This window comes from Tenrec ecaudatus, chromosome 10 (assembly GCF_050624435.1).
Source record: "Tenrec ecaudatus isolate mTenEca1 chromosome 10, mTenEca1.hap1, whole genome shotgun sequence".
In the NCBI taxonomy this organism is placed as follows: domain Eukaryota; kingdom Metazoa; phylum Chordata; class Mammalia; order Afrosoricida; family Tenrecidae; genus Tenrec; species Tenrec ecaudatus.
The window spans coordinates 41,403,902-41,408,769 of NC_134539.1; the positions used below are offsets into that span (position 1 = coordinate 41,403,902).

The following is a 4,868-nucleotide window of genomic DNA, read 5'->3' on the forward strand; positions in this document are numbered from 1 at the left end:
CTTCACACTTGTCACCCTAGGTTGGGGAAGCTGAGGTCTTTACCAAGCACCCCATATCTCATTGTTTTTTTACTATACCCCTCAGCTCCTTTGGGGCTGTCAGGCACTAAAAAATAGGCCTTAGTGTTTAAGGTGGAAAATTGTGGAAGCACATATGAGTGGGGACCACCTATCACTCCAAGGGGCACAGAGTGGGCAAAAACAAATTCTGCTAGGTGGCATAGAGGAAGTTGGATTAAATATCATCAGGGAATCACAATAGGCATCACGGAGAAGATGTAGAATTTGACTGAGGTAGGTGATCCTGTGGGTTAGCTATTGAACTGCTAACCCAAAGGTTGACTCTTCAAACCCACCAGCTACCTCATGAAGAAAAGACGAGACTGTATGCTCTTATGTAGCTATCCAGTCTCAGAAACCCTAGGTGGGCTCCCTAGCAGTCAGGATGGGCTGGATGGCAGGGGGCTTAGTTTTTTATTTCTTTGTTTTATGGGAGAGAAGACAAGACAAGAAGCAAGAAGTTAAGTGTAGCTTCGTTCAGCCTACCCTGTCCATCCATTACAATTACAATCCACCCATTAACTCACTATAATCTTTATCCCCCCTTTACTATTTGTTTGTTTTTTATAGCGATTTCTTGTTATATAACATACTTATTTTTCTATTTGTTCCATTTGTGGTCTATACTGCTCTCTTCTAAATAAAATGTAAGTGCAAAGAGGGCATGCTATGTGCCAACTCTGTTCACTAATGTACCCTAGACCAATGCTTGGCCCATCAAAATTGGTTAAGAAATATTTATTAAATGAAATAATGAACATGATCACCCAGGTTTTGACTTACTGGATGCTGTCTATAAATTTAATGAAAATGGTGAATCTGAGAAGAAGGGATCCAGAAGGAAAAAAAATAATACATTTAGTTTAGGATCCAGAAGAATTTGCGGGGATCCGAGGCATGTTTCAATACACCGAAAAAGGGAGAAGGAAGGGGAATCAATACAGGGTTTGCAATGCATGTCTTTGCTGTTTAACTTGATATTCAGCATCATACACTGGGCACATTTTCAAGGATCTTTTCCTCAGGAAATCATCTATATTTATGGTATTAATAGACTCTGGCAGGCACAATAATCTCACATTTTCCTGGTATCATCTATTCTCAAGGGCCTCCAGGCTTTTGCACTGAAAAGTTATTTTTCTTGTAGTTTTGCATTTACTTCTTTCAACTGAGAATATATATCACAGAAGCTGATTCTGCTTGCAACTCCCACTCACTCAATAGTGTCCTTAATGTCACTGATAAACTCAGAAAACGGTTTCCCTGGCACACCTTCTTCTTCCCTAACTTGTCACAGGTCTCTCCTCTGACCAGACACACTGAGAGGAACAACATCTTTTGAGGTAGACATGATCCTTTGACGCTTTATCCTACGTAGACCTATAAGTAATATTATCTGCTATCTAGTACTAGTACTTCTTGGATGAAGAGACAGATATCATAAAGTTTCACATGTTAGGCAATGTCTGATTCTTACATTTTATGTTTGTATTGATTCATTCTGTAAAGTGAAATCTACCTACATGAATAACAATAATTTGGAAAAAGTTTTCCATTGTGTTGAAGTTTACCACTATGGCAATGAAGAAGAAATGGTTTGTTAAGAAAATTAATAGAGCAAATCCACTGTGAATAGAATGTTAATGTTGATAACTAAGTCAAAGAAGAAATTACTTCCAAGCAATCCTAAGCACGTTAAATGCATTATTTACATGGACATACCTAGAATAATAGCTAATTCCATTTTATTTATCTTTAGAATCGACTTCCCTCCTCAATTCTCTTACATTATATTTTTTCATATTGTATTATCTAGTTTCCCTGAAAGCAACTGTGTTTTATTTTCATTTTTATTGGTCAATCATTTAAATTGATCATTATTTCTACTTCCACCCAATTTGAGGCAAGCCTTAAAACAATGTTAAGTGTCAACATCGAAAGTTTCTGGGCATAAGGAGTTAGTTGAGAAAGAGTGAGCATTGAGCAGATATTATGGAAGCCTGCCACTGTAGGTTTTCCTCGTGGGGTACGACACAGCCAAGAGAGTCAGAGGCAGGCTCTGACTTTAGGAAAAGCAAGTCTGAAGAGACCTGGTGACTTGACATGGTAGAACTTCATGGAAAAATGTAATCTCAAGATAATGAAAGCTTTCCACAGAGTTTTTGGAAGCCTTCTCAAATGTAAAGTAGTTTCAGAGTTTCTAAGTCATAATCCTTGTGAGAAACACATGAACTAAGTATATACTTGTTTTTCTTTACCCATACAGATCTAGTCAAAACATTATTTTTTCAGAGTTAACTAGGTCAGCTTCTTTCTTTCTCACCCCAACCATACCTTAGCTTTTGCTCGCTCTGTTTTACTTGAAGCGCATCGGAATTTCCAAGAGCATGCATTTCTGATCCTTTGCTCATATTCCATACTTTTTGTATTCCCCTCATGATCATTTATATGGCATGTCACATTTCTGCAATTAGAGAACTCATATTTTATTTCATCGAACCAGTGCTAAAATCCCAGCTACTGCTTTTCTGTAAATGGTGTACATTAACATTAAATACATTCATTGGAAGGCTTGGATGAAAGATTCCTATCCAAACCCTTTTCTTCCTAAGGATATTTTGGTGATTCAAATATTGTTTCTTAGCATGTTGCATTATTATGTGTGCATATTTCTTCTTTTAAGTAATAAAAATCCACACCTAATTTGACATGATTTCTTTGGCAGTTAATAAGTACACATTATACAGTTTAATGAATCTGCAAACTAAATAATGGTTGTAGTGGGTGTGAAAATAGGGATATTTAAATGCATAAGGAATTTTAACACACATCCCAGTGGCCATGTAAATAGTCTTTTGATTCTTTTATAAATTTCAAATACTTTCTTGTGCAGAAACATAGTGAAAAATATAGTCCTGCTTATCCATATATGGTGCCCATTATCATAGCTCAGAATGCTCATTGCATGCCTATTATCCACTTAAAAGCTCCATTAAAACCCCCACTCTGTGTCAGCAGCAGCTAAACAAGTAAAAAACTAAGCCTCATTTGTCAATATTTATCCCAAGAGATTAAAGACAGTTGTAGTGATGAGGTTTACTTAAAATTACATTTCTAGTTATTCTGATAAAAAGCTTTTAAATATGAACCCTGCCTTTATCATATCAACTCAGCATTCAAAAGCTCATTACCAGCGCAAATTTCAGAAGAGACCAACCCAAGAGAATTGGGCATAAAGGAAAATGATGGCAGGTAATGGACATTTGGTGGATTTAATTATTAACTCACCATAAGAAACTCAAGATTTTTTGTGTGTATTGCTTATTTACTGCTACTTACAATCCATGTGAAAGATGTTTAATATTTCTAAAGCTTTTCAGGAAAGTTAAAAAAATAAGTAAGAATAAATATTGCTGAGAAATAAAAATTGATTTCCAATTTAGGGCCATGTGCATAAATCACAACACAAGCGATCCTGGATTTCAGAATGTGACATAAATATGATGCATTTTGACACTTTTTTAAAAGGCCATGATATATTCTCCTATTTTGATATGACTTCCTTGAAGCTTAATTTGGATACCATTGCCCACTGCCTTTATTTTATTGTGTGTGTGTGTGTGTGTGTATGTGTGTAAGAGAGAACTTTATACCAAGAAAAAATGTATATTAAGAAAACATCCCAGCCCTATCCAGATCAAATCCATAGGTCTAATATTAGCCCATAAGTCTGATATTAGCCCATGATTTCCTCTTCAGACTCACTCAGCACATGCAACGATGTCGAATGCAGGAAGATCACAGGTCAGATGGTTTAAGGTCTTGTGGATCCATTGTCGAAGGAAGCATCTCAGTGCTGGCATGGGTCTCCATAAGACTCCTCCAGCCCTTCATGTATACCTCTTCAAGAGGAAGGTGAAGCAGAGAGAAGGGCCCCCTTGCAGGTCTCAGAAAGTCTCTGTCCTGGCTTGTCCACAGGAAGACGAAGGCAGAAAGAGAATGGAAGTTCCCAGAATATTCATGAGAAGGCCGTACCCACAAGGAGGCATCACTGACTGACAGGCTAGACTCCATCACTTCACTCTTGATACCTTCAAGTTGACACAGGATTATGTAACGACCACAACTTGTTATCTTCAAGCCAATTCTGACTCCTGGCAGCCCGATGTGTGACAGTGTAGAACTACTGCACAGGGTTTTCTAGACTGCAATGTCAATGGAAGCATACAGACAGGCCTTTCTTTTTTCAACTAGAAGGAAGTTCAAACTGCCAACCTTTAGGCCAATGTAAAGTGCAAACCTTTTGTCTCGTCCAGGGACCTTTTGAAAATATACTAGTCATCAAATTTAGAGCCCAGCCTAAATACAGGATGAACTAAATGTTCTTCTCTATATCTGCAAATATCTCTTGCGCAGGGGCCATGCTAATCTTCTCCAGTTTTAGTATATGTGCCGCCGAAGCAAGCACATCTGCAAATATCTCATTTGATATAAAGTCACATTCTGAGGTTCCAGTGGATATCTCTTTGGGGAGCCCTTTATTCAACACACGACAGATATCTGGAGAGTAGTCCTAGTTCATTGGTAGAATTCTCACTTTCATTTCAGGGGCCCAAATTCGGTTCCCAGTCAATGTACTGAATGTGCAGCCATCAGTCATCACCCTTGTCATGAGGCTGACTCAACAGCAGATAATTTAAAAATGACACATATTTCCTGGACGGCCACGATCTCACCAGCCAGGTCAGTGCATGGCATGGCCAGAGAGGGCAGGAGTTGCCATTGCTCTTAAATAGCTGTGTTGCTAT

At 38.1% G+C, this 4,868-nt stretch overlaps 1 pseudogene; it reads right to left on the minus strand.

Moving 5' to 3' along the window:
• Positions 1-4,430: 4,430 nt before the first annotated feature.
• Positions 4,431-4,528, minus strand: LOC142460446 (U6 spliceosomal RNA; annotated as a pseudogene).
• Positions 4,529-4,868: the final 340 nt, after the last annotated feature.